General features: G+C 43.0%; 1 protein-coding gene across 1 annotated transcript in view; it reads left to right on the top strand.

Annotated features, from left to right (window-relative positions):
* Window positions 1-24,177, top strand: part of LOC132398280 (POU domain, class 3, transcription factor 4-like) — a 116,618-nt gene extending 92,441 nt beyond the window's left edge. The window contains exon 3 of the mRNA XM_059977473.1: window positions 24,162-24,177. The gene's annotated coding sequence lies outside the window, so the exon portion shown is untranslated. The remainder of the gene's footprint in view (window positions 1-24,161) is intronic.
* The last annotated feature ends 875 nt before the right edge of the window (window positions 24,178-25,052 follow it).

Below are 25,052 nucleotides of genomic sequence, written 5' to 3'. Positions count from 1 at the left end.
AAAATCCACCAATCCCTCACACCCACTGATATCCAGAATGGGATAAGATACATTTTGAGGTCTCCCTATCTAGCTGACTACATTGCTTCCTCCATCCAGTGACATCCATTCCCTCTCTGACTACATAGCTTCCTCCATCCAGTGACATCCATTCCCTCTCTGACTACATTGCTTCCTCCATCCAGTGACATCCATTCCCTCTCTGACTACATTCCATCTGCTCTGGAGTGAACACCACTAAATTTGTGCTGTCTCACAGCCTCAAGCAAGCCGCCAGCCAACACTCAAGCTCCAGAACTCAGCACACAAGCTGGCAAACCATTGGGACTTCCTGCAGATGTGGTCACCTCGCCCACAAGGATTGTCCAGGTCCCTGCCATGCTTTTAAGTAAAAATAGTCAATTTATTTAAAATATAATTCAGTTAGAAAAGCATTACCCTTGACATTACCAGTTATTTTCATCCTTCAATTAAAGAATGCTGATTGTACCACTACTAATCATATTGTCATTCAGCACAGAAACAGGCCATTCAGCCATCTGGTCCATGACTCACATCTAAATGAGTCCCATTGTCCATATCCCTCTAAACATTTCATATTCATGTACTGTACCTATCAAAGTTTCTTTTCAAAGTTCTTAATATACCTACCTCAGCCACATCCTCTGGAAGCTCGTTCCATATTGTGGCTCTGCTCTGGGTGAAAATTTGCCCTTTGAGTTTCTTTTAAATCACCTTAAAAGCATCTGATAGAGGTGTATAAGATGTAGAAAAGAAACATAGAAAACCTACAGCACAATACAGGCCCTTCGGCCCACAAAGTTGTGCCGAACATGTCCCTACCTTAGAAATTACTAGGCTTACCTATAGCCCTCTATTTTACTAAGCTCCATGTACCTATCCAAAAGTCTCCTAAAAGACCCTATCGTATCCGCCTCCACCACCGTTGTTAGCAGCCCATTCCACACACTCACCACTCTCTGTGTAAAAACATACCCCTGTCATCTCCTCTGTACCTACTCCCCAGCACCTTAAACCATTGTCCTCTTGTGACAACCATTTCAGCCCTGGGAAAAAGCCTCTGATTATCCACACGATCAATGCCTCTCATCATCTTACACACCTCTGTCAGGTCACCGCTCATCCTCTGTCACTCCAAGGAGAAAAGGCGGAGTTCACTCAACCTATTCTCATAAGGCATGCTCCCCAATCCAGGCAGCATCCTTGCAAATCTCCTCTGCACACTATGGCTTCCACATCCTTCTTGTAGTGAGTATGAGGCATTTTCAGAGTGGACAAGCAATATCTTTTTCTCAGGGTTGAAATGTCTCTAATATTAGAGGAATGCATGTAAGGTGACAGTGGTAAGTTCAAAGGAGATACGAGGGGCATGATGTTTTATGCAGAGAGTGATGGGTAACTGGAATTCACTGCCCAGGGTGTGGTAGAGGCAGAAACATTAGGAATGTTTAAGAAATAGACTATGAATGTGAGGGAAATGGAAGAATGTGGATATTGTGTAGGTGGAAGGAATTAGTTTAGTTAATCATTTGATTACTAATTTAATTAGTTTGGCATAACATTGTGGGTCAAAGGGGCTGTTTTTGTGTTGTACTGTTCTACCTTCCATGTTCCATTCTCTCTTGTTCTAGATTCCTCAGCACTGGGTAAAAGTCTTCACACTCATGCAATCTACACTACCACTACGTCGGCATCGGGCACAATGACGGACTCTCCACGCCTCCCTTTCCCTCATCACTGTGTTCAGTTCATCTACGTTAGCTGTGCCACTATCTACGCTACTCATTATTTCATGCATTTCTATAAGATCATGCCTCATTTTCCAATGTTCTGGTCCCATCCTGCTCAACTTCTCTCCATAACTCAGTCCCTCAAGTCCCAGCAACATGCTCATAATGTCCATTGTCTCCGCCTACTTCTGTCCCATTGAACTCTCATCCGAATACCTCGACTAAATTCTGTCCCACTGGTTCTGACCCTTACCACTCCATCCAGAACACTTCACATGTTCTTGATTTTCTCAACAATTTTCAATTCACTGGCCCTGAATGTCTCATTTTCACTATGAGTGTCCAGTCCCTGTACACTGCTGTGCCCCATTAAGCAGGCCTTGAAGCTCTCCACTTCATTCTCAGCAAAAGACCCAGCCGGTTCCCCTCCACAACTACCCTCCTCCGTCTAGAAGAGCTGGTCCTCATCTCAACAATTTCTTCTTCGGCTCCTGCTTTCTCCAGACTCAAGGGTAGTCATGGGTCCCAGCTATGCCAGCCGTTTCATCAGCTACATAGAGCAGCCCACATTCAAAGCTTTCCCAGTGATGCTCCCAACTCTTCCTCCACCACATTGAGAATTGTGCTGGTGTACCCACTGCATGCACCCGTGCTGAGATCAATTTTATCAACTTTGCCTCTACCTTCCACCCTGCTCTTACAGACAGACAGACATACTTTATTGATCCCGAGGGAAATTGGGTTTCGTTACAGTTGCACCAACCAAGGATAGAGTAGAAATATAACAAAATAAAACCAGAAATAATTATATAATAAGTACATAATGCCAAGTGGAAATAAGTCCAGGACCAGCCTATTGGCTCAGGGTGTCTGACACTCTGAGGGAGGAGTTGTAAAGTTTGATGGCCACAGGCAGGAATGACTTCCTATGACGCTCAGTGTTGCATCTCAGTGGAATGAGTCTCTGGGTCTCAGGTGCACCTCCTTAAGCCAAGATGATCCTATTTGGGCTTAAGAGTGAAAGGAGACCCGGAGTCCAGTGTCCGCGGACCAGATCAAGACCCGGAATGCGGGCTCCGGACCAGAACAGTCTCTGCCTGTACTCAGGGAGTAGAAGTACAGCTAGGTGATCAGACTTCCCAAAGTGAGGGTGTGGAATAGCATGGTGGGCATTTTTGATGGTGTTGTTTCCTCTGGTGTTGCAAGTGATCTGTTGATGGTAGTTGCTTAGTGACTTTTTCAGACTGGCCTTGTTAAAATCTCCCAAAACGATGGTGAAGGCATTGGGGTGTGCCATTTCATGCATGTTGATCCCATTACTCAGAGCATCTGAAACATGCTTGACATTGGCCTGAGGTGGAATGTAAACTGCTAACAGAATGACTCCAGAGAACAGCAATTGCAGATAAAAAGGACGGCACTTTACTGCTAGATATTCCAGGCCTGGTGAGCAGAATTGGGACAGCGCTGTTGATTCCTGTGATGATGATGAATGTGAACACCTGAGCCTCTGGATGCGTGATAGAGCTCAGGATCATTTTTGTTATGACTGTTCTTCCAGAGGAAAGGTACCGAAAAATGATCTGCAGGATTGGTAGTTTCAAACTGAGCATTTTTGAAGCAAGATGGGCCAAAGATTGCTTCACATCCATTTATGTCTTGAACACCTCTCTCATATCTGCCTCCACCTCCACTGCAGATGGCACATTCCAGGCAACCACCACGATCTGTGTAAACATTTTGCCCCACTCATCTCCTTTTAATTTACACCCTCTCACCTTAATTGCATGCTCTCTGGTATTAAATATTTCAACCCCAGGGAAAATATACCAGCTGAATACTCTATTTATGCCTCTGATAATTTGTAAACCTCCCTCAGGTCTCCTTTCAGCCCCCGTTGCTCTAGAGAAAGCAACCTGTATGTCCAGCCTCTCCTTATTGCACATGCACTAGGCAACGTCTTGGTAAACCTCTTCCCCACAAATCTCCAAAGCCTGTGTATCTCGTCTACAACAGGGTGACTGGAAATGAATACAATACTCCAGGTGTAGTCCAACTAAAATTTTATAAAGCTGGAACATAACTTCCTGACTCTTGAACTCGGTTCCTCGACTAATAAAAGCAAGCATGCCATAAGCCTCCTTTTTTACCCTATCAACCTAAGTAGCCACTTTCACAGAGTTATAGACTTTGTGACCATTACAATTGATCTCGCAAAATGCCCCCATTTATCTGCTCCCATCATCCCTCCTCCTTTAATTCCTCCCACTCTGTCGCACCTACAACAGTGGAACACTGGAATATTGTGTTGCCAGTCCTGCCCCTCCTCCAACCAATGTCTATGATATCATAATTCCATGTACAGAATACCTTGGGATTCTCCTTAATACTAACTTGGAAGAACTTCTCATGGTTCCTCCTGCCTCTCCTGATTGCCTCTTGAGTTCTTTTCTGGCTTATTTATAATCTTCAAGGACACCTTCCACTATTACACATCCTGACTTTACCCTTCCTTATGAAGCCTCATAGTTAGCCACTAACCTGGCTGCTGCTGCTGACCGCTGATCCTTTCCCCCAGCAGTATCCAGAGTATCAATATTGTTGCTGAGAGGAATGGACAGAGAGGTATCCTGCACTATCTGTCTCTTCCTCTTACCTCTTCTGGTGCTCATCCAACTATCTGCAGCCACCTCACTAAATCTCTTGTATACGATTCTCTCAGAATTCCAGACAATCCTAAATATGTCCAACTCCAGCTCCAGTCCCGTCACACAGGCAGTCAGGTGCTGTAACCGGACACAATTCCTGAAGGTGAAACTATCTGGGAGACTGGCAAACTTGCTTATCCCACACACTCTACAGAAGGAGCATATCACTGCCCTGGCTGATACCCCAGCTACTCTAATCGGAGCAAAATTCCAGGGAAAACCTTACCCACACCTATCTACTTAGCTTCCTCTCACCAAATCCTCAGTATTTATACTCAACTGCCGCAGTTACAACTCAAAGACGGCCACTCCCACAAATGACTGTTCATAAAAGGCCACTCCTCTGGGGCTAGCTTTCATTCTATACCTGGAAAAATAAACAACTGGACAAACCGGTTCTGAACTGAGCAACTACTTCCCCCCTCCCCACTTCTTTGACTGCTGCAAATGGAACTGCTGATACTAATATAAAAAACATTTTATCATACTTCTCCATTGTCGTTCTTGCCCCACGGATACATATGGCCCACGGTGCTTGGCAGCTCAACACTGAACACAACAAGCAACGAAACAATAACAGCAAAACAGGTCCCGGTCTTCCCTCCCACCTCCTCACACGCATGGCCAAACTTCCAATCCCAAGACACGCCTCCGAACCGCCAGTCTCCAGGCCTTGACCATTGGGATTCAACATATGTACAGAGTGCTTTAGGGTTTTCCTTAATCCTACTCGACAAGGCTTCTCAGCTTCCCTTCCAGCTCTCCTAAATCCTCTCGAGCTGCTTCCTGGCTACCTTATATCTCTCATGAGCCTAGTCTGATCCTTGCTTCCAAAACGTCAAGTATGCTCCTTTCTTCCTCTTGACTACATGGTCTATATCTCTTGTTAACCATGGTCCCTTCACCCTACCATCCTCTCCTTGCCTCAATGGGAAAATAACCTGTCCAGAACCCCGAGCAACTGCTTCCGAAACAACCTCCAAATTTCCATTGTGCATTTCCTGAGTACATCTGTTCCCAATTTACACTCCCAAGTTCCTGCCTCTTAGCATCATGATCCACACTCCCCCGATTAAATACCATGAACTTATGCTGGAAGAAGTTTTCTGTGAAAGTTAAATCTAGAAATACTGCTCCTTCTCTCAGACACATTCACAGATACACATGCCATGAAAATTAACTTTTTACAGTAAAACAGGACATTACAAGACAATGAGATAAGGAGAAATATAAGGTAACAAAGATAAATTAATAAATTATACAGAAAAATGTGTGCAAATGAACAATATAAACATAATGATATTAGTACAGGCATGGATTTGTGAAAGGAAAATCATGTCTGACGAATCTTATAGAATTTTTTGAAGATGTAACTAGTAGAGTGGATAGGGGAGAGCCAGTGGATGTGGTATATTTAGATTTTCAAAAGGCTTTTGACAAGGTCCCACACAGGAGATTAGTGTGCAAACTTAAAGCACACAGTATTGGGGGTATGGTATTGATGTGGATAAAGAATTGGTTGGCAGACAGGAAAGAGTGGGAGTAAACGGGACCTTTTCAGAATGGCAGGCAGTGACTAGTGGTGTACCGCAAGGCTCAGTGCTGGGACCCCAGTTGTTTACAATATATATTAGATTTAGACAAGGGAATTAAATGCAGCATCTCCAAGTTTGCGGATGACACGAAGCTGGGTGGCGGTGTTAGCTGTGAGGAGGATGCTAAGAGGATGCAGGGTGACTTGGATAGGTTAGGTGAGTGGGCAAATTCATGGCAGATACAATTTAATGTGGATAAATGTGAGGTTATCCACTTTTATAGCAGCAATGATTTAAGTTTCTTGCTGTCACTAGCAAGTATTAGAATCTACAGGTTAAGGTTTCACTTCGGCGGAAGGTGATCATGTCAGGAAGGCTGTTTGTCTGTGATCAGATCTCAACAAGCTGCCCACTAGACAAACTCTAACTTTAACTGCCATGGATATTGATCAAGTAAATGCACCACCTGATCCCATTGCATTTCCTTGAATGAAGAGTGCCTGATGGAGATGCCCATCTGATGCATTACTGGAGAAATAGGACAATTTGGGCAGCAGAGCAGAATTAGGACATTCAGCCCATCAAGCTTGTGCTGCCACCTGATCATGGCTAATCCATTTCCTTCTCAACCCTGTTCTCCTGGTTCTCCCTGTAACCTTTCACATCTGTTTTATCAGGAATCTACCAACTTCCGCCTTCAATACACTCAACGACTTGACCTCCACAGCTGCCTGTGGCATCAAATTCTGCAGATTCACCACCCTCTGGCGAAAGAAATTCCTCCTCATTTCCATTGTAGTCCTAGGTACACCCCCCCCCCAGAGGAAACATCCTCTCTATATCTAGTCTATCTAGACCTTTCAACATTCAATAGGTTTCAATGAGAGTTCCTCTCATTCTTAAATTTCAGCAAGTACAGTTCCAGAGCCATCAAGTGTTCCTCATATGATAAGCCTTTCATACTGAGAATTATTTCTATGAGCCTCCTTTGAACCTTCTCCAGTGTCAAAACTGCTCACTATACTCCAAGCGAAGCCTCATGAGTGCCTTATAAAGCCTCAACAATATATTCTTGTCCTCTCAAAATGAATACCAAGATTGCGTTTGCCTTCCTCACCACCGACTCAAACTGCAAGTTAACCTATTGGGAATCCCACATGAAGACTCCAAAGTCCATTTGCACCCCAGATTTTTGAATTTTCTTCCTGTTAAGAAAAGAGTCTACACATATATCCCATATATAATTGTGATGAGCTATTGCTGGAAGCTGCTATCCAACTTATATTTCACTTCATCTTGAACAGAAGGGGGGGGGGTCATTTTTACCCTACTGACAATTTTATTGACAGCTTGCTAGCCTGCTGAGCCAGTATGTCTGCCAAGTATAGTCCTAATGGGAAAAATGGTGTCTGCTGAAGATCAGGCAGCAAGAACAGGATAATCCCTAATGCACAGTGACCTCCACTGGCTTGGAGGAGAAATATCAGTTAAATATGACCACATGCAGCACTTTAACAACATTGTATGCTGGCAGCTTCACCAGTTACCTTTCCTGAAAGTTCTGGGCCATTAGCTATTGGCCTTAGCAAGCAATGTAATAGGTAGATTATGTTTGTTTTCTCTCATGGGCCCAGAGAATGAGGTGCTAGTCATTTTGTCTTTAGATATTACTCTTCAAAATTACACTCATTTTAAGCCCTTTAAAACACACAGTTCCAAACCTGAAACTAATTTAAAGCCTCAGTGAAAACAGGAATGTCTGTACTTGTGTAACCCTCTGACTGTGGGCTCGTAATGAATACTGTGAATACAAGCTAACAACAACATAATTCGACAATGCACAAGGAAAAACGATGAAAAGGCCATTTCCAATAAGTAAACACATATGATTTGGGTAAACGCAAACATGCAAGAACGGATGTCCCTTTAAGTGAAAGTAGGACTGTTATTTATGAATACACCCATGCAAATTTATTGTTTGCCAGGAAGCAATAATTTAACTCACACCAGTATAAACTTAAATTGAAATTTTATTGACAAACTATTTTAAACTATAACAAACACAATAATACTATGTAATACAAACTAAAGAAAAGGGCCCATTATATATATAAAAATATTAGTCTATATTGTGCACATAATCGCTGGAGCTCATTGTTACATAATCAATCCAGTTTGCTTCACTTCATTTACTAACAATACTGAAAACGCAATCTAAGTGAAACAAATAAATACAGTTGGCCCTCCTTATCTGCAGATTCCACATGCACGGATTCAATCAACCATGGATCGGGAAAACCCGGAAGTTCTCTCTCCAGCACTCATTGTTTGAGCATGTACAGACTATTTTTTCTTGTCATTATTCCTTAAGCGATACAGTATAACAACTATTTAGACAGACATACTTTATTGATCCTGAGGGAAATTGGGTTTTGTTACAGTTGCACCAACAAAGAATAGTGTAGAAATATAGCAATATAAAACCATAAATAATTAAATAATAATAAGTAAATCATGTCAAATTGAAATAAGTCCAAGACCAGCCTATTGGCTCAGGGTGTCTGACAGTCCGAGGGAGGAGTTGTAAAGTTTGATGGCCACAGACAGGAATGACTTCCTATGACGCTCAGTGTCACATCTCGGTGGAATGAGTCTCTGGCTGAATGTACTCCTGTGCCTAAACAGTATATCATGGACTGGATGGGAGACATTGTCCAAGATGGCATGCAACTTGGACAGCATCTTGGATAGCATTTACTTTGTATGGGGTATTATAAGTAATCCAAAGATGATCTTAAACTACCGGCAGTCCCCTGGTTATGAACAAGTACCGTTTCTGAGTCCATCTTTAAGTCAGATTTGAAGTCGGAACAGGTACATCCAGTATTATTTAGCGTTCGTTAGTCAAATGTTTGTCTTAGTATATAGTGTATATTTTAACTTTCCATGCATATAAAACACTTAAGAAATGTATGTATTTCAATAATTAAACCACTGCATTGCTTAGTAATAATTGTAGCTTTCATCGGGGCAGGACCTTTCACATACTCCATTAAAATTGTTCTGATCGTTGTAGCCTAACGCTTTTCCAATGACTGATGGGGTTTCACCTCTTTCTGATCGCTTTATTACTTCCACTTTATTTTCAATCATGATCGTCGATATTTTCATGAACATAAACACTGCGGATTCAGAGCTGTGCAGCTGGGTCATAATGTCCACCACACTAAGACAGGTTAAATAAGGTCCGGGGTTCCGCTGGGTACTAAAGACCACCACACTGATACATGTTAAATAAGCAACTTGAGCGTCCGCATTTTTTGGTATCCGTGGGGGGTCCCGGAACCAATCCCCCGTGGATAACGAGGGCCGACTGTATCCACACAACGTCCAAGGACAAAGCATTTAACATTCTCCAAGATCACGTGATAACTAGCTAATTAAAAGTTATCTGCACATTCTCTGTGAGACTAAAGTCTGCGTGAGGATTTTTCAACAGCAGTATCATTCCTTGCTAATGAGTTTATGGTCTTCGGCCTTGTTTGTTGTCTGTTTCCATTTTCCTTCTTCCCTCAAAACTCCTGCACTCTCTCCAGAAAAATGGTGACCCCACCCATCCCCATATCCCTCTAGAATGTTCCAGGGCATCTTATTGGACAAATAGTTAACAAGCCAAATCCTAACCCAACTTAATCAATTGAATTATTATTTTAAACAGTAAAAAATAAAGAAACACCTGATTGTATGATGTAATTTCATGAACACATTGTATTTTGAGAAAATCTGCAGAAAATAAAATACCCATCAGCATAGTGTATTAATACGTGGACTTAAACCAGGGTATTACAGTTGGAAGGGAGAAATGAAGAAAATCAAGTATTGTACTTTCTCCAATGTGGAACCTTTTGCCAGAGTGTTAAACTGCAGAGAGACCTGCTGCAGATTTCTGGTTTTGCTCACATCATTGATGCATAACGTAAAACCATTTTTGTCTTTTACTCTTCCCTTATTGGGTGCCTGATGCATGTAGAAACCCATCTCCATAGCTGTTCAGTGACTCTAATTTAAATGAAACTACAGTGGAAGAATCAGCATTTACCCTGTGGATGCATTTATACAAGCCTTAAGAACAAAAAGGCCTGTAGAGTTTCAGTTGGCACAGCCTCAGCCTTAGGGATTTGCAAGTGGGCGCAGTCATGGGGCTGGAATTTAACTACCAGAAGCCATGTTGGTTGTCAGAACAGATCAGCAACATTTCCCACTGTTTGGTTGTTATCAGATCCCTATCCCTTTCCTCTCTGTAAAGCTATTAATTTGAACATTTATATTTTGAATGCTTTGACTGAGTCCATATTCACTGATCAGTGAATTCCTTAAGGTAACAGCTTAAAATGCGAATTAATTACTCTAAGCTATACTTAGCCTTAGGCTTCTTCAAAACATAATCATCCCTGCAGGGTGTCTAGTGATTTTGCATAATGAATTCAGTTTGGATCATGGAACAAATCTCTCTCTCACACACACACACACACACACACATACAAAACCATATAGTGCACACATATGGATATTTCTACAAAGAGTTAAGTGAGGAGTAAGAGGTTTTAAGGGGATCTGAGGAAGAATTTTTTCACCTAGTGTGGTAGGAATCCAAAAAGCGCTGTCCAGGAAGGTGATGCAAGCTGGTACTCTCACAATGTTTAAGGAGAATCTGAATGAGACTTGAATCACCAAAACATAGCAGTCCACAAAGAATTAGGTAAATAGAATTACTCTAAATACTGGCATAGCCGTTGTGGGTCCTAGGTTCTGATTCAATGTTGTATGAACTATCTTCTGTGTTTTGTTAACACCAAGCTTTGTAAATTAGTCTCAATCTGTGTTCCTGCCACAATAAATTCCTGGCCATATTATCCAGATTACTGTTTCATATCATGACAATGCAGCAAGAACCATAGTTGCACATGAACTCCTCTGTGGTAAATTGCATTCGATGCTCAAAACTCACACAGGGAAAAAACATTGTCGGCTGTGACTGTCCTTACTGACCAACAGGACTGGGGAAAACACATGACCGTTCCACTGAAGACTTGCTCATTTTTTAGTGGCACTGGAATTGTCCTAGTACTTGTGAAGTAGCACTGACCTCCTGATTTCAGTTCCATTAGAACAACTCCACCACTGAGTACTTAAATATAATTGGCATAGGGCCATAAATACAAGTTAATGTGCTTCATTCATGGCTTTGATAGCATTACAACTGTCCTGTTGTGTGTGGTTTAAACCCAAGTCCCTGGATCTCTGGGGTAGTTGCTCTGCTAGCTGAGCCACTGTGACACACAATTGAGAAAAAAATATATTAGTGTGGGAGTTAATTGACAAGAGAACACACCACACATTGAGAAAGAAAGAAGAACAGGGATATCAGAGGAAGAGACATGAAGAAATGTATTATTAATAAAACCGATTGAGATTGAGTCTCCAAGACAAAGCTACTGAAGCAGTAATATCAGTTGTATCTTGACCAACAGTATCTGATCATATGAAAATCCAACAAACCATAGGAAGCTGAAAAGTGGACAAACTGCACATCATTTGATGGCAAAGGTAAGAGGCACCACACAGCTTTCATCCATCCTGGATGAGCAGCCCTCTGTGACACTTGGCATCAGTTTTCCAAGGTGAACAGAATGGGGCTGGCAAACAGAACTCGAGTGTATATTTGCTCTGAGACAAAGAAGGCTACCTTCTGACTACATGTAGGAATTTACTCTGAATAAAATTAAAGCTAATGGTGATATAGAAAAGTCAATTCAATTGCAATGGCGTTTTGAAGGCTGAAAGACTACAGCAATTAATGGCTTGAACATATAAAGCACATCACTCAGTAAAGGGACATCATTGGGACAAAACAGCGACAGATCTTTCCCCAAAGCAAAGGCATCCAAAACTAGGTTCATGATAAGGGGAGGAGGTTAAGAGAAGATCTAGCAAAGGTTTTTTTCCAGGTGATTTCAAATTGGAACAAACAAGTGAGGGTACACAGGGGTGAAATGCTGGCTCAGTCCAAACCCCTGGTGCTGTTAGTGTAGAGCATATGTTCTCCCAGTGACTGCCTGGACTTCCAACAGGCATTCCTGTTTCCTCCCGTGTCCCATTGAGATGCAGGTTGATATTTTAATTGGCTGTTCTAAAGTGTGGGCATGAGTGCTGGAAGCTGGAGGAGTGTATGGGAATGTAGGGAGAACAGACATGAAATTAACCTAGGATTGGTGTAAATGAGGGCTTGATGCCTGGTGCAGACTTGCTGGAGCAGGGGACCTGTTTCTGTGCTGTATAACATTATAAAGACACAGGAAAAGGGGAGGAACCTGGATCAGGAAATGCTATACCGTGGTATCCTCTGGGACAGTCAAAGACATTGTTATAACCAGCTTTCCATAAGCTGTTTCAGCCAGCTAACACATCTGTTTTACCTGAGGTCCTCTCAGAGTGTCACATGGGTTTGCTAGTTAAGAGAAAGCTCTAGTGCATGGGTTCACAACCTGGGGTGCATGGATCCCTTGGTTAATGCTAAGGTTCCATGCTATAAAAAAGTTTGGGAACCCCTGCTCTAGAGGAAAGGGGAAATGTTGGAAACACTCGTACAGGTCAGACCAGCACCCGTAGGAACAGAAACAGTCATCCTTTAACTCTGTTTTCCTTGCCACAGTTGATGCCTGACTTTCTGAAAGTCACATTTACTTAATGCTTTTGCTTCAGATTGCCAACACCTGTATCTTGTCTTTGAATTTCAAGCTCCACAAATAGTTGGGGTTTACAAAACTTAGAGTCTCAATATCGTACATTGCCAACACATTCCTGCACAAACAGACCTCCATGCTGTTTGAAGGCACCTCTATGGTGTTGCTGGAAGTTGTTGATGTGCTAGAGGCAGTGCAGGGAGTGAGCCTCCTTGCTGTCTCACAGACACACACCTTCATGTCCCTGTGGTTGAGATCAAGTGGCAACATTAATTTTCCACCTCGGATTCCAGAACGGGCCACAGAGCATGATGGAGAGACAGTGGGACGAGACGGCATTGTGATTGTCCTCAAACAGAACATGCATATCCGCACAAATTGTGTGAAGTTTAGTGCTCTAACAATGCAGCCTTGAAATGGACGGAGCTGCTAACCTTCACACCTCACACATCAACGTTTACACAAACCATTCAAAGCACTTATCACACATTCATCCTCAGCAAGTATGCCGTGGCCGTGGCAGACACACCATGACAGTAGTCTACATCGGCAGTGTTAACTGTTCCTCTTTCCACAGCTGTTGCCTGACCTGCTCTGTGCTTCCAGCATTTTCTGTTCTGATGTCATAGCTCTCAGATATTTGACCCTTTCCTTGAAGAATGGTGGTGGCCTTCCTGTCACAAACCACAGGTTCGGCAGCACAGCAAATATGGCCATTGCGCTCGTGAATTTGCACATGCCAGCTAATTATTGTGATGGTATTGAACTCATTCTTTTCATCATAGTGCTTGTCAGACTTGAGCAAAGCACAGCAACATTTCGCTGCCTGCTTGCACTTGGCCTTGCCTGAGAAACTGGACTGTCAAGTCAACCGACTCTGAAGACTAGCGGTGTTCATTTTATATTTAGTTATACTTTCAGCGGCAGTGTTGGCGTCATTTTCCATTCGAGGCCCCATTTGGCCTAGAGTTTATTGTTTCCTTTTCTCTGTTGACTCTGTTCACATTAAAGTCTGGGAACTATCGACCCACTTCACTGTCTCTCACTCCTCACTTGGGCCATATCCGAATCGGGTGACAGCAAGTTTCAACCACACAAAGATGGACCCAGCAGAGAGAGAGAGCAGCTGACCTTGGCCATGAGATTCATTGGTTAAGTAGGAGACAACCTACTGACAATGGGATCAGATCTGAGTGAAATTACGGAAGCAATGAGGCAGATAACACCGTACCGACAAGCCTAGTCTCATCAGGGGGAACAGATACCATCCCTAACCGCAACAGTTGAACAGCTCACCGCAGACAATCAGAGTTAGGTGTCTGCAATTTCCACTCTCTTGGCTGCTGTCCACAAGCTCACTGTGGACAACCAGCATCAGCTGACAGCCACTAATGTTCTCGCCAGCGCTATTCAGCATCCTCTGCCCACGTCAGTTCTATACCCAACATCTCACAGGTCCTTCTTTCCTGCTGCTCTGACAATCTCTGCTACCAATACTCCCACTTCCATGCCCGGACTCAAACTAATTCCCACTTTCGGACCCCCACAAAATCCTGCATCCATACAGGAACCGAGTATTCTACCACCAGGCAGACATTCTGGTGGTTCTATTACCCAATGTGAGCTGACATTCCAAGCCCAGCCTGGTCATTTTTGCGATGATGTGGACTTTATTTAGGACTTCATTCCCTGGAGCGTAGAAGAATGAGGGGTGATTTGATAGAGGTATATAAAATTATGATGGGTATAGATAGAGTGAATGCAAGCAGGCTTTTTCCACTGAGGCCAGGGGAGAAAAAAAAAACAGAAGTCATGGGTTAAGGGTGAAGGGGGAAAAGTTTAAAGGGAACATTAGGAGAGCTTCTTCACACAGAGAGTGGTGGAAGTGTGGAATGAGCTGCCAGATGAAGTGGTAAATGAGGGTTCACTTTTAACATTTAAGAAAAACTTGGACAGGTACATGGATGAGAGGTGTATGGAGGGATATAGGCCAGGTGAGGGCAGTGGGACTAGGCAGAAAAATGGTTTGGCACAGCCAAGAAGGGCCAAATGGCCTGTTTCTGTGCTGTAATGTTCGTGTTGGTGATGATGTGCAAAAACCGGTGTACATGGTCAATCTTCTTGACGGACCTCCACTCAGCCTGTTCACCGCTTTACAGGAGCAAGGACACCCACAGCCCAGTCATTCTGACATTTTGTGACAGGGTCAAGGAGGGTTTTTGATCTTCCAGGGGTCAGGAGGCTGCCCACCAACCCTTGTACCTGTGCCAAGGCAGAGGAATGGTGAGAGCCTATGCAGTTAAATTCCGTACCCTTGCAGTAGGGACGGGATGGAATGAGAGATCGGTCATCACTGCCTTCCAGCGTGGACTGAACACAGGGGTCCTGCATGAGATTGCTGACTGGGACGAGCAGGATAGTCTGGATGACCTGATTAATCTGGTTATTCGAGTTGACGACCGGGTAACTGAGTGACACAGGGAAAGGATGTTTCAAACCTCCTTCGCACCGCCAGATCGCCGCCTTTCCTCGCCCTCTCCTCCTCCTTCACCTGATCACCATCGTTCCTCGCCCTCTCCCTCTCCCTCACCACCCAGCACCCAGCCCACGGAGGAGCCTATGCAAGTGGGGTGCATGCGCCTGTCCCAGGAGGAATGAGAGTGGCGCTGGAGTACAGATTCCTGCCTCTACTGTGGTGATCCAGGACACTTCCAAGTGTCCAGTGGAAGAGAATACCCGTCAGCAGGGAGGGGAATCCTGATGGGTTGGTCCTCTCTTCAGTCAGCTTCCCCTGAATTCTGTAATGCTCGCAGCTTCCCTGTCATGGAGGTCACAGACCCATGAGCTTTAGGCGTTTATTGACTCCGGTGCAGCCGGGAATCTCATGGACATCTCTCTCACTCAAAGATGGGAGTACCAACTCAGGAATTAGAGAAAAGATCAACGTCAAGGCACTAGGTGGTCATCCTCTGGGAACTGACCAGATACAACTTTCCACCCAACCCCTCCAACTGGTGCTCGAGGTTCAACCATCATGAAGAAATATCTTTCTATCTGGTTAATTCACCTGAACTGCCACTGGTCCTTGGTCTCCTCTGGTTATCCCGACATAATCCACGGATCGATTGGTCCCTGAAGGTACTCCAAGAGTAGCGACCGGCATGCCTGTCCACCTGTTTGGGTACAGCTCAAGCTCCATTCCATTAATCCCCTCCTGTGTCAGCTAAGGATGTGGACCTGTCTGGGAGTCCGGCTGAATATGCAGATCTCCTTGAGGTTTTCAGTAAAAGAAAGGCCACCACCCTGCCCCCACACCAGATATATGACTGTGCCATAGACCTCCTACCTGGCACTAGTCCTCCCCAGAGCCTCTCTTGTCCTGAAACAGTGGCCATGGAGGAATACATCAAGGAGGCATTGAGCACGGAGTTTATCCATCCATCAACATCGCTGGCAGGAGCAGGCTTCTTTTTGGTGAGCAAGAAAATGAGAAGCTCGATTATCAACTCCTGTAAAGAACCGCTACCCTCTTCCCTTGCTGGCATCTGCATTTGAACATCTTCAGGGAGCAACCATATTTTCCAAAATTGATCTGTGCAATACTTACAATGCTCAGGGCCATGTTGAACTGGATTGTGTTTGTGACATCCTTGTCTATTCCCACTCTCATTAGGAGCACATCCAGCATGTCCAGAGAGTTCTCAGACGGCTTCTTCCAGCTTCATCCGGAATTTTGGCTCTATCGCAGCTCCAATTAATGCCCTCACCAAGAAGACCTCGGCAGGATTCCACTGGACGGACGATGCCAATGAAGCATTTTCCGAGCTGAAGCGACGTTTCACCACTGACCCGCTGCTGCAACACCCAGACCCGTCTCAGCCATTCATCGTCGCGGTTGATGTCCTCTCTCAGCGCTCGTCTGCGGATCGCCGGCTGCACCCTTGTGTCTTTCCTTCCCGTCGCTTGACTCCGGACGAGAGGAATTACGATGTTGGAAACCGGGAGCTTCTGGCTGTCAAGGAGGCCCTGGAGGAATGGCGACACTGGCTGGAGGGGGCAGAGCATCCATTCCTGGTCTGGACACATCACAAGAATCTCTCCTAAATTCAGGATACTAAGAGACTCAACTCTTCTCAAGCCTGGCGAGCTCTCTTCTTCACATGTTCATCTTCATCCGGCAGCAAGAATACAGAGGCCAACGCTCTCTCCTGGCAGTTCGACGGATCTGAGAACAATGCCGATCCAGAGCCCATTCTTCCTCGCTCGTGTATCGCTACTCCAGTGATCTGGGGACTAGACGCAGAGGTGAGGGCCACCCAACAATCAGATCAAGGCCAGATGGGGGACCTCCCAAGTGGCTGTTTTTCCCTGCTGCGGTGCGTTCCAAAATGTTGGAATGGGGTCACTCCCGCTGGACAACCGGGAATTCAACAGACTTGGGAGTTTACGATGAGACCACTTTGGTGGCCATCTATGTCCCAGGATGTCCACGTCTTTGTATCTGCCTGTCCCACCTGCGCTCTACTCGGCAGCGTCCTGCGGGTCTGTTATGTCCACTGCTTGTGCCCCATTGCCCCTGGTCCGACCTCTCAGTAGATTTCATCACTGGGCTGCCCTCGTCTAATGGAAACACCACCATTTTGGTTGTTGTGGATCGATTGTCCAAGGCTGCCCACTTCATTGCCGTCGCCAAGCTCCCATCGGCTCGTGAGACTGCCACACGCATGGTTCAACATGTGTTCAGGCTCCAATGCTTTCCTCAAGACATAGTGTCTGATCTTGGACCACAGTTCACTTCCTGCTTCTGGAAGGCTTTCTGCTCTCTTGTGGGAGCCACGGCCAGCCTCTCTTCTGGATTCCACCCCCAATCTAATGGACAGACTGAGAGGGTGAACCAGGAGTTGGAGACAACCCTGTGCTGTCTTGCCTCTTCCAACCCCACGTCCTGGAGCTCCCAATTGGTTTGGGCAGAGATTGGCTACAATAACCTCCACTCCTCCTCCACCGATATGTCTCCCTTTGAATGCCAGAAGGGATACCAGCACCTGCTCTTCCCTGATCAGGAGATTGACGTAGGAGTTCCTGCTGCTGATCAGCTGATCCAGCGCTACAAGCACCTGGAGACGAGCTAGGGCTTCTCTGTTGCACGCCCAGAAACAGCATTCCCGGCAAGCTGATCCGCTCCATTGACAGGTAAGTCCATTCAAGCCAGGAGAGGAGGTCTGGTTGGCATCAAGGGATCTTCCCCCGAAAGTCGACAACAGGAAATTGGCACCGTGCTATGTGGGACCATTTGTGGTGGAAAAGGCTGTCAACAAGGTGTCCTATAGATTGTGTCTACCAGCATCACGGAAGATCCACCCAGTATTCTATATTTCCCAGCTCAAGCAAGTTACTACCTCTCCCCTGGCCTTAGTCACCAGTCACTCCACCTCCCCCTCCTCCCCACCTGGTAGTTGGTTTCCTTGTCTGTATGGTGCAGTGCCTCCTGGCATCTCGCCGGGTACGTGGTAAGGTCCAGTACTTTCTGGACTGGAAAGGGTATGGTCCAGAAGAATGTACTTGGATCCCGGCGAAGGACATTTTGGACAAATCACTCATGTGGCACCTCAGAGACTGTGCCTGTGGAGGGGAACCCTGTCAGAATCATGGATTTGGCAGCAGAGCAGATACAGCAATAGCTCTCGTGAGTATGCATGTGTCAGCTAATTATTATTTCATTATGATGGTATTTAGCTCCATTCTTTCCATCATAGTGCTTGTCAAGACTTGAGCAAAGCACAGCAACATTTTGCTACCTGCTTGCATTCGGCCTTGCCTGACAAAATGGACTGTCAAGCTAACTGACTCTGACAAAGTGGTTCATTTTGGTAGGTCAAATATGATGAGCCATCTCGGCCCTTCTAGTCTATGCTGAACATTTACCCTCACCTAGTCCCACCTACCTGCACTCAGCCCATAACCCTCCATTCCTTTCCTGTCCATATACCTATCCAATTTTACTTTAAATGACAATACTGAACCTGCCTCTACCACTTCTACTGGAAGCTCATTTCATGCAGCTACCACTCTTCCCCCTCGTGTTACCCTTAAACTTTTGCCCCCTAACTCTCAACTCATGTCCTCTTGTTTGAATCTCCCCTACTCTCAATGGAAAAAGCCTATCCACATCAACTCTATCTATCCCCCTCAGAATTTTAAATACCTCTATCAAGTCCCCCCCTCAATCTTCTACACTCCAAAGAATAAAGACCCAACTTGTTCAACCTTTCTCTGTAACTTAGGTGCTGAAACGCAGGTAGCATTCTAGTAAATCTTCTCTGTACTCTCTCCATTTTGTTGACATCTTTCCTATAATTTGGTGACCAGAACTGTACACAATACTCCAAATTCGGCCTTACCAATACCTTGTACAATTTTAGCATTACATCCCAACTCCTATACTCAATGTTCTGATTTATAAAGACCAACATACCAAAAGCTTCCTTCACCACCCTATCCACATGAGATTCCACCTTCAGGGAACTATGCACCATTATTCCAAGATCACTCTGTTCTACTGCATTCTTCAATGCCCTACCATTTACCATCTATGTCCTATTTGGATTATTCCTACCAAAATGTAGCACCTCACACTTATCAGCATTAAACTCCATCTGCCATCGTTCAGCCCACTCTTCTAACTGGCCTAAATCTCTCTGCAAGCTTTGAAAACCTACTTCATTATCCACAACGCCACCAACCTTAGTATCATCTGCAAACTTACTAATCCAATTTAGTCAGAAGTTCTCTGCCCAACCAATTAGACTAAGGTAACAGGTAACCTGAGTGATAGAAGTCACAGCTGAAGGTTTCTAACCTTCCCATACCTGTCTTTTGTGTTTGTCATCATCTTTGTTGTGTATTCCATATTTCAATATTATGGAGCAATCTTGTATGTGTGTATATCTATTGTTTGATTAAGAATTCTTGTTCATTTATATGTAATTACAAATTTTATGTAAAATTACACTAATTGCATTGCTATCATGCTACCATTTGATATGCATGCGTCTTGCTTAAAGTAAAGACAAAACCAGACCTGCATTTCACATTGTTCTGTGTTCCTTTGAATTAGGAAGTTACAAAACATGACATTGGTGATGAGGTTCTTTTAAAACAAACCCAATACAGCTACTGACCTGCCAAGGTGGCAGCCAGATGTTTGAATTAAAATAAAACATAGTGAGAGTAACATCAAAATAGAGCAGCACGTACTCTTTGGAAGGGAAGACACGAGCGAGTTTAAAAGAAAAGGCCATTATTGGAAGAATTCAGGATTCATAAAGTGCGAGTACCTGCAGATAATAATCGTTATAAAAATCTGAAATGGCTACCTCAGAAATATTGATGAGTTTGATTATGCAACAGATAATTGGATCATGAATACCGAACCATTGGAAGCAAATGAAATAGCCAATGAGAAGCAAGTGTCAATTTTGCTGAATGCACTGGGTATAAAGGCATACAGTTTGCTTCGAAATTTGACTGCTCCAACAAAACCATCAGAAATAAGCTTTGCTGCTGATGTAAGAACACTTAAAACCAAATCCAGAGGAAGGGGAGTCCATTTCAGCATATGCAGCTAAACAGAAGAGATTTTCTGAGCATTGGCAATTCCAAAATGGCCCAGGTTATATACCAGGTAATCATTTAGTCTGTAGAATCTTGAGAGGAAGGAATCAAAAATAGTTCCTCTTATTTATTTCCAGCATCTGCAGATTCCCTCGTGTTGAGCAGTGGAAATTGCTGTTTCAATGGAAACCACAGACTGAGACACAATCCAGTTGTAGTCAGGAGCAAAAGTGAGCATGAGCAAAATTGCAATGCCAATACAGAAACCTGCCTGATCAAACAAATAGTGTAACTGTTGTGTCAGGAGCCCACATACGCCAGACCAATGCAGATTTAAAAGCAAAACTTGCAGAAAATGCAACAAAGTAGGACACATAAAAAGAGCATGTTGGGCAGACAAAAATAAGTGGAAAAAGCTAAAAAGTGGAGTTGCAGTTTCAGAAAGGGCACTAATCTACATGCTGTTGATGAAAACTGATCATGATGAGAGTGGCACAGGATGTTGCAGCATTGAAATTTACAGAATAAAAATTAACAATAGACAAGCAATATGGCTTATGCCAGAAATGATCAGCAAATTAATGAAAATGGAATTAGACACTGGTTCAACTGTTTCTGTAATTCTGCAGAATTTTTGAATAGTATTTCAAGAATACCAAATTGAAGCTTGCAGCACTCATAATGGTGAAAATATAACTCCTGTGGTAATGATGTTCGTGGAAGTGAAACACAACAAGCAATGAGCCACATTGAGCTTATATATGATAAAAACAGAAGGACCAGCATTGTGGAGACATGACCAGCTGAGACAATTACAACTAGATTGGAGATTCATCCACCATTTGCAAGCCACATTCCCTGCAATGAAGCCAACTGAAAGTAAATTAAGATGATGCCACAACTGTCTCCGTGCTGAACACCATGAACCAGTGCCCAACAGAGGACAAGCAGGTGTTGATGCCATCCTCTGTGCTTCTGGTTGGAAAGTATATTGGACCAAGGAAGGACCATGCTGATCGGAGTGATCATGAAAGTGACAAAAGCAGTGGTCCAGCTGCGAATTTTTTCATCAACAATGTATCTGAGAAAGATTCTGATATGTTAATCAGGCAATTTGCAAAATGCGGCTTGACTTTAAGCTGCAACAGAGTTCAGGGAGCTTCAGGAAAGTTGCAAGCTTTAGGCTTTTGTGAGTATAAAGAACCAGAATCTACTCTGTGTGCATTAGGGTTATTATATGAACTCCAAATGGGAGACTAAAAGCTGCTTGTAAAAGTAGATGCAAAGACCAAAGCCCAGCGAGAAGAATGGAAAGACAAAAAGAAAGGGGTGAATGAAGATACAAAAACAGAGGATTCGTCTGATGATGTTGTGGATGCGGAAACCAAAAGGGGGAATCAGATCATAAAGGGAGCAATAGAAGGATTATTAAAAGAATACTTTAGTGAACTAAATGATCAAGTTGCAAAAATGAGAAGAACAAGGAAGAAAGAGATGGAGAGAAGGAATGTGAGAAGAAAAGAAAGGGATTGAAATAAATCCAGAGAGAGACAAGGAGAAGAAAGGTGTCCAGAGGTGTCTGTGTGGCTAGGCATAGCTCAGATACCATCTATAAATTTGCTGATGATACAACCATTATTGGTAGAATCTCAGGTGGTGATGAGAGGGCACACAGGAGTGAGATATGCCAACCAGTGGAGTGGTGCTGCAGCAACAACCTGGCACTCAATGTCAGTAAGATGAAAGAGCTGATTGTGGACTTCCAGAAAGGTCAGAGGTAGGAACACTCCAATCCTCATAGAGGGATCAGAAGTGGAGAGAGTGGGGGGATGTCACATAATGACAGAGGATCGAGACGTGGAAATCCAGCTCTCCTGTAAAAAAACAGTAAAATAATGTTTAAGCGAAGAAAAGTTAGTAAATACCTTTTAAAAATTACTTACAAACGACTCAGGATTGTCTTAAGATATGCCTCCTAAACAGAAGCGGAAGAAAACTACTACTTTGAAGAAAACACAAGTTGGAAAAGAATCAAGGCCGGCTGCCATGAAAGAGCCTCGGGCTCAATTGCATTTTACCTCCGGCGATACAGAACAGGAAACTATGGCAACATCAACCATTTCCAAAAAAAAAGAGCAACAGGAATTGCGCATGCATGAAGGAAGGGACATGCACAAACACGAGCAACCCAAACTACAAATCCCAGCTATGATCGGAACTGAAAGTGAAAGTGAATATGAGGTGGAATCAGATTCTCTGGATAAATCAGACGAAGATGATGAGACAAACAAAGAAGAGCAACAGGAAGAGGTTGGAGATGATATTGGAGACATAAAAAAACTTTGGTGCAAATAATGTTTAAATTAAAAGCATTAAAAGTAATAAAAAAGATATTAACAATATGAAGATTATGTTTGATAAAATGATGAAAAGACAGGACAAAATGGACAAGAAAATTAAAAACTTGGAAGAAACAACTGGAGACACCATTGATAGAGTGAATAAAATGGAAGATAATATTTCTGCCTGGACATCAGAAAGAAAACGGTTGTTGGAAAAAGTGGATGTACTTGAAAATTTTAGCAGACGAAATAATACTAAGATTGTTGGACTTAAAGAAGGTATAGAGGGAGAGGATCCAATAAATTTTTTTTCAAAAATGTATTCCGGAAATTTTGGAAATGGAAGAAGGAACCCAGTTAATTGAAATTGAAAGGGCTCACGGAGCCTTAAGACCAAGACCTCAAGTTGATCAAAACTCACAATCAATCTTGATAAAATGCTTAAGATATCAAGATAATGAAAAGATCCTGAAGGCGGCTGCCCAACGTGCCAGAAAGAGAAACGGGCCATTGATGATAGAAGGGAAAATAGTTCTTTTCTATCCTGATATAAGTTATGACCTTTTGAAGAGAAAGAAGGAATTTAACCCAGTGAAAAAAGTTTTATGGGAAAAAGGGTTATAAATTTATATTGTGCCACCCGGCAACCCTGATAATTTTTTTAGATGACAGAAAAAAATGATTTTTTACTTTAAAAGTGAAACGGATTAAAGATGAAGACAGGGACAGTGAATGGAGTTGATGGATGTTTAAGGACAGAAGAATATTTAAATATGTTCTTAATTATATGATACGGGGGAGAAAGGTAAAAATTTGAGAAATATTAATCGAGAGTAGTGATATTATTTTTTCCTTACATATATATTTTATTATGTTACGGGGGAGCTGGGAGAACTTCGGATTGATTACTATGGGACTCACATGTGTAATCATGGCAATTGCCATGACCCGCACAATGGAGGGGGGTGATGTTGTGGTTTTTTTTATTCACAACATTAGTAGGGGGGTATTTTCTTATTTTTTTCTTTATAATCTATTTTTCTTTTATCTTTCTTTCTTTGCCTGGACAATCGGGGGGGGGGGGGGGGGGAGAGACACATAGCAACATGAAAAATTTTAAAAAGATTCCCCAAGGTACTATGAAAGTTGAAAGGTTAGGTATTACTATAGATTGGAGTAACCCTGTTAAAAATAATGACTAATTTACTGAATCTTTTAACTTTTAATGTTAATGGACTTAATGGACCAGTGAAAAGAAAAAGAATTTCAACATACATTAAGAAAATGAAAATAGATATAGCTTTTTTACAAGAAACACACTTAACAGAGATAGAACATCAGAAATTAAAGAGAGATTGGGTCGGAAATGTTATTGCAGCTTCATTTAATTCAAAGGCGAGGGGTGTTGTAATTTTGGTTAATAAAACTTTACCAATTAAAATACAAAATGTATTAATTGATTCTGCAGGGAGATATTGCGGCGATCCCCTTCCCAGCGCACTCGAACCGGCTCACAAAGTGGCGCGCGCCGGCATAGAGGCCGGTCCCAAAAAGGGCGCCAAGCCTGCTTCACCAGCAAGGGGAAAAGCCCGCGCGTGGGACGGGACTGTGAATACACATGACCTACAGCATTCCCGCCTGGGGAGGGCGGGATCAGGAAGGCTTTAAAGCGAGGCCGCAGTTTGAATAAATCTCTTTTGCAACTGCAGCTCACCGACTCGTGTCATTTATTGCAGCGCTGTGTGTAGCACACCACTACAATATATAATTACACATTGTCAAATCTTTTCAGAACTATGGACTCTTATGCATATTTATGCACCAAATGAAAATGATGTAAAATTTATACGAGGCCTTTTTGAATTTGGCTGACGCACATGACAAAATATTAATAGGTGGAGATTTTAATTTTTGTCTAGACCCAGTTTTAGATAGATCAACAAAGGTTGTTACAAAATCAAATGTAGCAAAATTAACTTTATCATTGATGAAAGATTTAAATTTGGTTGTTATATGGAGAAGAATTATCCAAAAGAAAGAGTTTGCTCATTTTATTCAAATAGACATAAAACTTATTCAAAGATAGATTTTTTCCTATTATCAATGAATATTCAAGACAGAGTGAAAAACATGGAATATAAAGCAAGAATATTGTCAGATCATTCCCCCTTGACAATGACAATGATAATGATGGATAAAGAGGAATCGACTTACAGATGGAGATTTAATTCAATATTATTAAAACATCAAGATTTTTGTGATTTCATGAAAAAGCAGATTCAGTTTTTTTAGATATAAATTTACATTCAGTTAATGATAAATTTATAGTATGGGAAGCAATGAAGGCATATTTGAGAGG

Source organism: Hypanus sabinus, chromosome 8, assembly GCF_030144855.1.
Source record: "Hypanus sabinus isolate sHypSab1 chromosome 8, sHypSab1.hap1, whole genome shotgun sequence".
In the NCBI taxonomy this organism is placed as follows: domain Eukaryota; kingdom Metazoa; phylum Chordata; class Chondrichthyes; order Myliobatiformes; family Dasyatidae; genus Hypanus; species Hypanus sabinus.
This window is presented reverse-complemented; position numbering and strand designations above follow the sequence as displayed.